The sequence below is a fragment of the Belonocnema kinseyi genome, chromosome 1, assembly GCF_010883055.1.
Source record: "Belonocnema kinseyi isolate 2016_QV_RU_SX_M_011 chromosome 1, B_treatae_v1, whole genome shotgun sequence".
Taxonomy (NCBI): domain Eukaryota; kingdom Metazoa; phylum Arthropoda; class Insecta; order Hymenoptera; family Cynipidae; genus Belonocnema; species Belonocnema kinseyi.
The window spans coordinates 101,716,836-101,726,979 of record NC_046657.1 but is presented as its reverse complement, the minus strand read 5'-3'; the positions used below and the strand labels follow the sequence as shown (position 1 = coordinate 101,726,979).

At 26.7% G+C, this 10,144-nt stretch overlaps 1 protein-coding gene across 1 annotated transcript in view; it reads right to left on the bottom strand.

The window, feature by feature from the left end:
• Positions 1–8,339, bottom strand: part of LOC117168414 (ankyrin-1-like) — a 13,575-nt gene extending 5,236 nt beyond the window's left edge. The window contains exon 1 of the mRNA XM_033354053.1: positions 8,299–8,339. The gene's annotated coding sequence lies outside the window, so the exon portion shown is untranslated. The remainder of the gene's footprint in view (positions 1–8,298) is intronic.
• Positions 8,340–10,144: the final 1,805 nt, after the last annotated feature.

Sequence of the window (10,144 nt, the reverse complement as noted above, 5' to 3'; positions counted from 1 at the left end):
ACACACACACACACACACACACACACACACACACACACACAAAATTAATGTTAATATTGTAATTATAAAATATTATATTAATATTAATGAATAGTTGACTAACTTTTAATAGAAATAGTTAAACTTTCTACTAAAACAATTAGTTTTCTGCAACAAAAAATTTTGAATCAAATACATAACTGAACAAAAAAAAATTTTTTAATTGCTTTCAACATAATAGTAAAATTTTAAATAAAAAAATTACATTTTCATCCAAAAAGCTAAATTGTATATTGAAAAAGGCATTTCTAATAAAATACATGAACTTTGCACAAATGAAATTTATTTTCCATGAAGACTATTTTCTGAACAAAAAATTAATGTTTAATCATAGTTAAATTTTCCACAACAAAGATTAATTTTCTACAAAGAAAGCAGTGTATTCAATAAAATACAAAAAATTTTAACTAAAAAAGATCACTTTTTATTTAAACATAGAATAGTTAAATTTGTGGTTAAAAAAATTAATTTTTAACCAAAAAGAAAATTAATTTTCTACAAAATAGTTACATTTTCAGAAACTAAATTTTCTACAAAATAGTTACATTTTCAGAAAACAAATTTATCCAACTAATTGATGAATCATCAACCAAAAAAAATATATGAGAAAAAAAACGTTAAAATTCTTTGAAATCGATCGAGATTATTGAAATTAATTGAAAATTCCTTGGAACGTTTTAAAATACTCTCAAATATTTCTAAACCTTCAAAATATTTTGAAAGACCTTGGTATCTTTTAAAGATTTCTAAAGTACTTTGAAATTTTTTTAAATAACCCTGTTAAAGTTGTTAAAATTCTTTGAAATTCCTTTAAATTATAAAAATAAGTTGGAAATTCCTTGAGATCTTTTCAAACATCCTAAAATATTTAAAATCCTTAAAAAGCTTCGGAAGACTTCGGTGGTCTTCTATTTATACCTCGATCCCCATTTGAAAGAAATGGAAGAAATTGGCTAATTTAATGTTTCGCGTGATTCTTCATTTCATGCATGAGTCAATTTTGAGGTTATGTTTTTCAGGTGTATATAGTATGAATATTATTACTATTATACATATTATTAATGTTAATAATATAATTATAAAATATAAAATTAATTTTAATTAATAGTTGACTAACTTTTAATACAATTAGTTAAATTTTCAACTAAAACAATTAGTTTTCTGCAAAAAACATTTGTTAAATTTGTTTTAAACAAAATATTTAAATTTTTAAACAAAAAGTTAGATTTTTATCCAAAAGGCTGAATTATATAAGAAAAAAGGCATTTTTAATCAAATACATGAACTTCGCACAAAAGAAATTTTTTTTCCATAAAGTATAATTTTCTTGTAGTTAAAAGAAATTAATTTTTAAACAAAACCAACAAAAAATTCCACAAAATACTTAAATTTTCAGGAAGCAAATTTTAAAATCTCTTGAAATTTTGCAAAGCTCTTGAAAACTCCATGCAATTTTAAAAATACCCTAAAATATTTTAAATCCTTTAAAATCTCATACTAAATTATTGAAATCAATTGAAAATTCCTTGGAATCTAGTAAAGTATCGTAAGATGTATCAAATACTTTAAAATCTCATATTAAATTACGGTAATCAATTGAAAATTCCTTGGAACCTTTCTAAATACTCTTAAATATTTCAAAAACTTCAAAATCTTTTGAAAAATTATGACATCTTTTAAAGATTTTTAATATACTTTGGAGTTTTTTTAAACATCATTGCTATAATTATTAAAATTCTTTGAAATTCCTTTAATTTATAAAAATGAATTAAAAATTCAGTGAAATGTTTTTAAACATCCTCAAAGATTTAAAATCCTTTAAAATCAATTAAAAATTCCTTGCAATCTATTAAAATATCAAAGCATATTAAATCTTTCTCAAATTCTCATATTAAATCACCGTAATAAATTGAAAATCCCTTGGAACATTTTAAAATACTTTCAAATAATGCAATACCTTCAAAATCTTTTGAGATACCTTGACCTTTTTTTTAAAAAGATCTTTAAACTACTTCTTCAAAATTCTTTGAAATTCCTTAAAATGAGAAAAATAGGATGAAAATTACTTAACACCTTTTAAAACATCCGCAAATATTTAAAATGCTTAAAATTTTTAAAATACCCTGAAATATTTCATATTCTTTAAAATCTCATGTTAAATAGCTGTAATTAATTGAAAATTCCTTGGAATCTTCTAAAACTTCCTCAAATATTGAAAATCCTCACAAATCTTTTTAAATCTCTTGAAATTTTTTAAAGCTCTTGAAAATATCTTGAAATTAAAAAAAAACCACGAGATATTTCAAATCCTGTAAAATCTCATACTAAATTATTAAAATCATTTAAAAATTCATTTAAATCTATAAAAATATCCTAAAATATTTCAAATCCTTTAAAATCACATACTAAATTATTATTACAGAAATTTCCAAGAATGAAAAAAATTTTAGAAGGCTTTTTTTTAAATTCGAAAGTAATGAAGAAATCCTAAAAAAAAGTCCTAGGCATTTCAAAAGATTTTAAAGGATTTGAAAAATTTATGAGAATTTTAAAGATACCAGTGAATTTTTTATTGATTACAGCAATTTAATATGAGATTTTAAAGGATTTGAAATATTTCAGGGTATTTTTAAAATTTCAAGGAATTTTCAAGAGCTTTAAAAAATTTCAAGAGATTTCTACAGATTTTTAAGCATTTTAAATATTTAAGGATATTTTAATAGATTGCAAGGAATTTTTAATTGATTTCAATAATGTAATATGATATTGTAAAAGGTTTGAAATATTTTAGGGTATTTTTAAATTTTCAAGTAATTTTCAAGAGATTTCAAAATATTTTAAAGGTTTTTAAATATTTGAGAATGTTTAAAAAGATTTCACTGAATTTTTAATTCATTTTTATAAATTAAAGGAATTTCAAAGAATTTTAATAATTATTAAAATTCTTTGAAATTCCTTGCTATAATTATAATTATAGCAAGTTTGTTTAAAAAAATTCCAAAGTATATTAAAAATCTGTAAAAAATGTCAAGATTTTTCAAAAGATTTTGAAGGATTCGAAATATTTGAGAGTATTTTAAAAGGTTCCAAGGGGTTTTTAATTGATTACAGTAATTTAATATGAGATTTTAAGGGATTTGATACATCTTAGGATATTTTACTAAATTCCAAGGAGTTTTCAATTGATTTCAATAATTTAGAATGAGATTTTAAAGGATTTAAAATATTTTAGGGTATTTTTCAAATTGCAAGGAATTTTCAAGAGCTTTGTAAAATTTCAAGAGATTTTAAAGGATTTTAAATATTTTAGGCTCTTTTAAAACATTTCAAGGAATTTTCAAATATTTTCAATAATTTAATGCAATTTCAAAGAATTTTAACTATTTTTTTTTCTCAATTTTTCTGGTTGAAAGTGGAACTGCTTTGTTAAAAATTTAGTTTTCTTTTGGTTGATGATTTATCAATTTAGTTAACAAAATTTGTTTTCTGAAAATTTAACTATTTTGTAGAATTTTTTTTTTTGATTTTGTTTAAAAACTAATTTCTTTAAACTACAAGAAAATTATACTTCGTGGAAAATAAACTTCTTGTGTGCAAAGTTCATGTATTGGATTAAAAATGCCTTTTTTTCTTATGCAATTCAGCCTTTTGATTAAAAATTTTAAGTTTTGTTTAAAAAATTTAATATTTTGTTTAAAACAAATTTAACCAATTTTGTTTGCAGAAAACTTATTGTTTTAGTTGAAAATTTTAATATTTGTATTAAAAGTTAGTCAACTATTAATTAAAATTATTATTATATTTTATAATCATAATATTAACATTAATAATATGTAAAATAGTAATAATACTCATAATATATACGCCTGAAAAACATAATCTCAAAATTAATTCATGCATGAAATGAAGAATCACGCGAAACATTAAATTCGCCAGTTTCTTCCATTTCTTTCAAATGAGGATGGAGATATAAATAAAAGACCACCGAAGTCTCCCGAAGCTACAAGATTGACAATCATCGTACAGCAGAAAACCGAAGTCGAATCGTGCATTTTCGGCTTACACCCGAACTCACAGTGGTAATCATGCATCTTCTGTTTTGCGGTTCCCAAACTGTAGGTATGGTGGGGGTAAATTTCATCCACGATCTGGCAGCTCTGCTCGTCTCGCGGTACTGTCGGATCTCGCAGATATTCCACTCACAAGTTGAGAAAGCCCCCCCCCCCGTCTATTCCGAAAAATTTGCCATGCTTTGCCACCGCAAATGTATTAGCGTGGTTTCTCCTTACTATTATTTCGTGGACACCTCATACTACATTACATATAATGATGTCCAGAAAAATGTCTTAATATTTTGCGCATCGCTGCGCTCGCAATGCTGAGTGCGTACGTTTTTGTGTTCTTAATTATGTACACAGGAATTTAAATTTAGCAAAAAGATGTTATTTTTTCGGCCAAGATTTTCTATGAATCATGATGCTTAACTTTGTTTATAGCTAAATGTAAAGATAAAATTTATCGAAGATTATTCAACCTAGATTTTATGATTCTATTAGAAAAGTATAGTCAAATGTTGTTATATCATTTATAAATAAACAAACGAATATGACGAAAAAATGGCCATTTTATCTATTTGACGTTCACAGTGATCTTCAATAACAGGAAAAGCGTTGAAATCACCTAAGTTTCATAAACATACGTTTTTTCTAGTTATATTGCAAGAAATTTTATGAACAAATGCAGTAATCAGGCATTTTTTCGACAGAAAAATCCGTTTTTTTCGATGTACATTTTTTTAATTCGGAACTTCACGATATTTGCAGCAAAATTCATAATTTGTTTATTAATCTTATGATCTTTTAAACAAATTTAATAAACAAATGCATTATTCGGGCATTTGTCGGCAAAAAAATTAGGTTTTTTTCAATGCCAGTCTTTTCATATGGGAACTTGATGGGAATTTCAGTCACATTCATAATAAGTTGATACATTTTATTATTTCTTTAAACAAATTTAATGAACAAATGCATTAATCAGGCAATTGTCTACAGAAAAATTAGTTTTTTTCTATGACAACAGTTTGAATTAGGATATCGAAAAAAATTAATTTTCCGTCGACAGATGCTCGAATAATGCATTTGTTTATTCAATTTTTTTTTAAATATAAAATTTATCAAACAATTATGTATTTCGCTGAAATCATCATGAACTTCTCAATTAAAAAGACTGAAATCGAAAAAAAAACTAATTTTTTCGTCGACAGATGCCCCAATAATACATTTGTTTATTAAATTTGTTAGAAAAAATCATAAAGTTGATAAAAAAATTATGAATTTTCCTGAAATTGTCATGAAGTTCCCAACTGAAAAGACTGCCACTGAAAAAACCGAATTTTTCTGTCGACAAACGCCCGAATAATGCATTTTTAAATTAAATTTTTTTAAAAAATCATAAGATTAATCAAAAAACTATGAATTTTGCCAAAATTATCATTAATTTCCGAATAGGAAAAAAAACGAATATTTCTGTCGAAAAATGCCTGATTAGTGCATTTGTACATTAAATTTGTTTATAATATAAACAATTCTAATCAGAAGAGAAATTTTTTTTATATAACATTGTTTCGATTCCAATTTCTTGCAACATAACTGGAAAAAATGTATTTATGGAAAATCGTAGAAAAAATTTGTTCCACAAATAATTTTTTTAAGACAAATTTTTTTAAATATATTTTCTAATGCTGGCATATGTTTAACTAATGCTATTTTATGCAACTTAAGCGATTTCAACCATTATCCTAATATTGAAGAGCATCGGGAACGTCAAATAGAAAAAAGGTCATTTTTTCGTCATATTTGTTTATTTATACAAAAATTGAAAACCTAATTCAAAAATCAAACTGCACAACTCTCTTAAAAATCTCATTAGCTTTTTTTACAATTTTTTTGTCGAAATCGGTGAAGATTTGTGGGGTGTACGTTATTCTGAACCAAACAAGTCATTTTTCTTCTCAACGTGCGGCACTCCTTTAGGTACGAAACCAAAAACTCTTTTTTTTTAGAATAATCTTGTAGGCCAGTAAAAAGGAAACATTTTTTTCTCCTGATTTTTTTCCATATCGTGCGTTATTTGGCTTAAAATGTTGATTTTCGTGTATTTTTTGGAATTTTGTAAATTCTATAACTCTGGTAAATTTTGGTTTTATAAAAAATAGTCATTAGGATAAATTGTTCGTCTGTTTAAATACTATAAATATCCGCACAAAAAATTTTAGAATTTTGAAAACAGTGGTCTAAAAAATGTTCAAAATACGCTCACTTTTTGAATTTTTATCCAAAATGGCTGGCTAACGAACTTGACCTTTATTTTAGGGCACTAAAATAGTATACCACAGGCCAATCCAATCTGTCAATTCTTTTGAAAGTTATCGTGCTATACAAAATAAAAATCTACCTTCACACACGCAGGCACAGCCAGAGACATTCGTAAAAACCTGTTTCTCGAATTCAGGGGTTCTCAAAATGTAGACTTTTGACAAAAACGGGAGGGGGGGGGGGTTGTCTCAAATTTTACACAAATGTAATACCTTCTCTTGATAAGAATGTAAAAAATGGCAATGCTCGCAATTTATAAGGTTCATAAGTTAGGTATTTAAACAATATTATAAAAAAATGTCAGCAGCGCAGAAAAAAGATCTAGATTCCCGAGAAATTATAATTATTTTTGATAAAGTCGCCTTTCATGTTTGCAAACACGTTTGATGCTTTAGTATACGATTTCTTCCTCGATTTCTTATTTTAAGATTCTATCAGTGTTTCATCTTGAAACTTAAGGGACACTTCTATAATAAAATCATAATTTTTTCTAATACATTTCGTACAAAACATGGAATCCGCAATTGTGATTAAATATACAATTTTAGCTAAAAATAATTATGCAGCGCAAAAAGATTTTACCTTCACTGTTAAAAAAATTTTATTGAAATTTAATATACATGTCAATAAAGCCGTTTTCATATACCACATATTAAGTTTAATATACTATCATGTTGTAAAATTAATATACATGTATATTAAAGTCGGTGATTTCTTGACGTCATATGCTTTCGAAGCGAAAAACATACATGTGTCAGATTGATAAAAACGATACAAATAAATAATCACCAATGTTTTTTGGCTAAAATGATTTCTTTATTGAGCATCAGTATGCCTGGATACATTAAAGCCAGTTCATATAATTTACCAAAAGGCAACACAATAATGTCAAATTATTTTTTCGCAGTGTTCCTACATTTCCTTTAGTTATCATACAAAATTAATCATGGATATTACGACTCTGACTGTTTACGTTTGGATTCTCCCGATTGAGGACTAAGGCTATTTGCAGGCAATCCTTGACACTGGCCTTAAACCGAGGGTCGCGCCGGAAAATATATAACAGAAGCTAAAGTTTCGACAGATAATTTTTCAAGTAACGATAAAAAAGTTTGATTCAATTTAAGAGAAAGAGCATGTAAAATAAATAATCTTATGGAGATTAGAATTGATTAATCCAAAATATAAATTTGAAAACAAATTATATGCCATATACATTATCTCTGACTGTCTATTTTCTGAAAAGATACTTCTCTGAGTGCAGGATTATTTATCCTTCTCTAAAAAATCGGTCTGTCGCGATAATCTCGAAAGCATTGTTGTCGCTTTTCCCTCGGCTTTTCCTCAGTGCCGATTGGGTAATTTCAAAGACTCGAAAAAACTATAGTTAATTTTTTTTATTTTTGAAAACCAAGACATACTCAAAACGATCAACTTTGTAGAAAAAATGGAAGAATCATGTTTACAGTAAAAATAATTATTTTCAACAAAGAGCAAGGGAATTTTCAACAAAATAGTTCAATTTTCAACCAGTGATTAATCTTTGATCAAACAAACTAACTGTCAATCGAAAGTATAATAATTGATATTGCCACCACAAAAAAAATGTATATTAAATCGGACCCATAGTTTAATCACACCCAAAAATAAGAATTTTCAGCACATTTTTTAATCCTTAATGCAAGATCCTGTTAAACCCCCTATTGTAATCTGCAAAAAAAAAATAAAATAAAATTTTCGGAAAAAAATAAAAAAGAGGAACGAAAAATGAGAAGGCAGCCAAACACATCCCCTTCCTTCTCTTTTTCTTTCTTTCGTCTTTTTTATTTTTATGACCATCAAATTACAATAAAATAAAAAATATAAATAAATAAATTTTCATTACCAACGTTTCGGTACTCGTACAGTACCCTTATCAAGGCAAGAAAATTTTAAGTGGTATAAATTGACAGTACCCACGAACAGGTGCTCTCTCTTTGATACTTGAGAATCGAATGAGGGTCAGTAGGCCAATCTGTTGTAAACACAATATAAATATCTGTCACAATCACATCAGAAATAGAGAAAGTAAAATAAAAATAAAATTCATGAAACAGCTACGTTATATGTAATTAATCATATTAGCATAATTTTGTTCAACCCATCCAAATCGGTTTTTAAATTAATAGATAACTTTTTTTGTTTATTAATATAAGGCATTTCCATGAATTCCCTCTTTCTCTCATTACTTTCACTATGCAAAATTTGAACATTATCCCAGTCAAACTCATGGTCAACATCAACAAATGCCTTTGTATGTCTGGCAAGAACACTCTTATAACAGCGTCCCAAACGAACATCACTTTTGTGCTCCTCTATCCTAGTATTAAGTAGTCTGCCAGTCTGTCCCACGTAATTCATCGCACAGATCCTGCAAGTGATCTTATAGACAACACCACCCTTTTCAAAATTATCCAAAGGATCCTTGCAAAAATTTATCACCGTATCCATTTTAAATGGAATGCGGAAAATAGTATGAATTTAAAATTTTTTTAAACATGAGTTCAATAGTTTTAGAAATTTGACCAAAAAATGGAAGAACAAAAGTATTAAACGAACTATATTCCTTTAACTCTTTCTGATTATCTACAAGCAAATTATTAATGTCTTTGTTTTTGATTTGTTGAACTCTAATTGCAATATGTTTCTCAATTAACTCCTTTGGATAATGATTCAGAAAAAGGATATTCCTAACAATATTCAAATTTCTTGTGTGAAATGAACAATGGGACAAACCTAAAGCTCTGTCAACTAAGTTTTTAATTACTGCAATTTTGTTTTGAAAGTGATGAGCAGAAAGGAAATTTAAAATTCTACCTGAATATGTACTTTTTTGTACCAATTGGTAATAATATTACCATTCCAACCCTTAATTACTTCAATGTCCAAAAAACTGAATTTATAATCCTGTTCTATTTCATGAGTGAATTGAAGTTTTGGATGAAAACTGTTGAAAGTATCAATGACAATCTGTAACTTTTCCAGAGGAACACATAATAAGGTATCGTCGACAAACCGAAAATAAAAAGGCAAAACAAAATCTAATTTCCCAAAAACAAAAACCTCCAAATCTTCCATCACTAGTTCTGCAAAAATCGGAGAAATGACTGAACCTATGGGAGTTGACTCCATAATAAAAAATATCCCTTCAATCAAATCTTTTTGACATAAACGAGTACGGGTTTTTATATTAGTCCAACTATTTAAAATTGCCCTTTTAACTAATTCAAGGGGTATACTCGGAAACATTGCAATAACATCCAAAGAAATCATGACATGGTCATCCGGAACCCTTTTTTGAATGATAATTTTTTTTTGAGTTGTGATAGAGTCTTTGAGAATCAAATCAAAATTTCGTTCTAAAAATTTGGTGGGAGTATTAATAGTTGAAATAACTATTCTTAAGGGATAGCCATCTTTGTGAATTTTTCTCAACCCATAACATCTTGCAAGAACTGTGTCTTCAGTGTTAATATCAGTCCATCTTATATCCTTTCCCAGAAGTTCTTTCTTTCTCCAATTGTCAAGCATCTTAAAAGTGTCTCTTTTTAATTTTTTTAACGGATTTTCATGCAATAATTCAAAATTGCCATTATCAGAAAGCAAATTCTCCATATCCCTGATATAATTCGATTTTTTCATGCAAACAGTAATACTGCCTTTATCAGCATTCATGCAAACCACATCAGGGT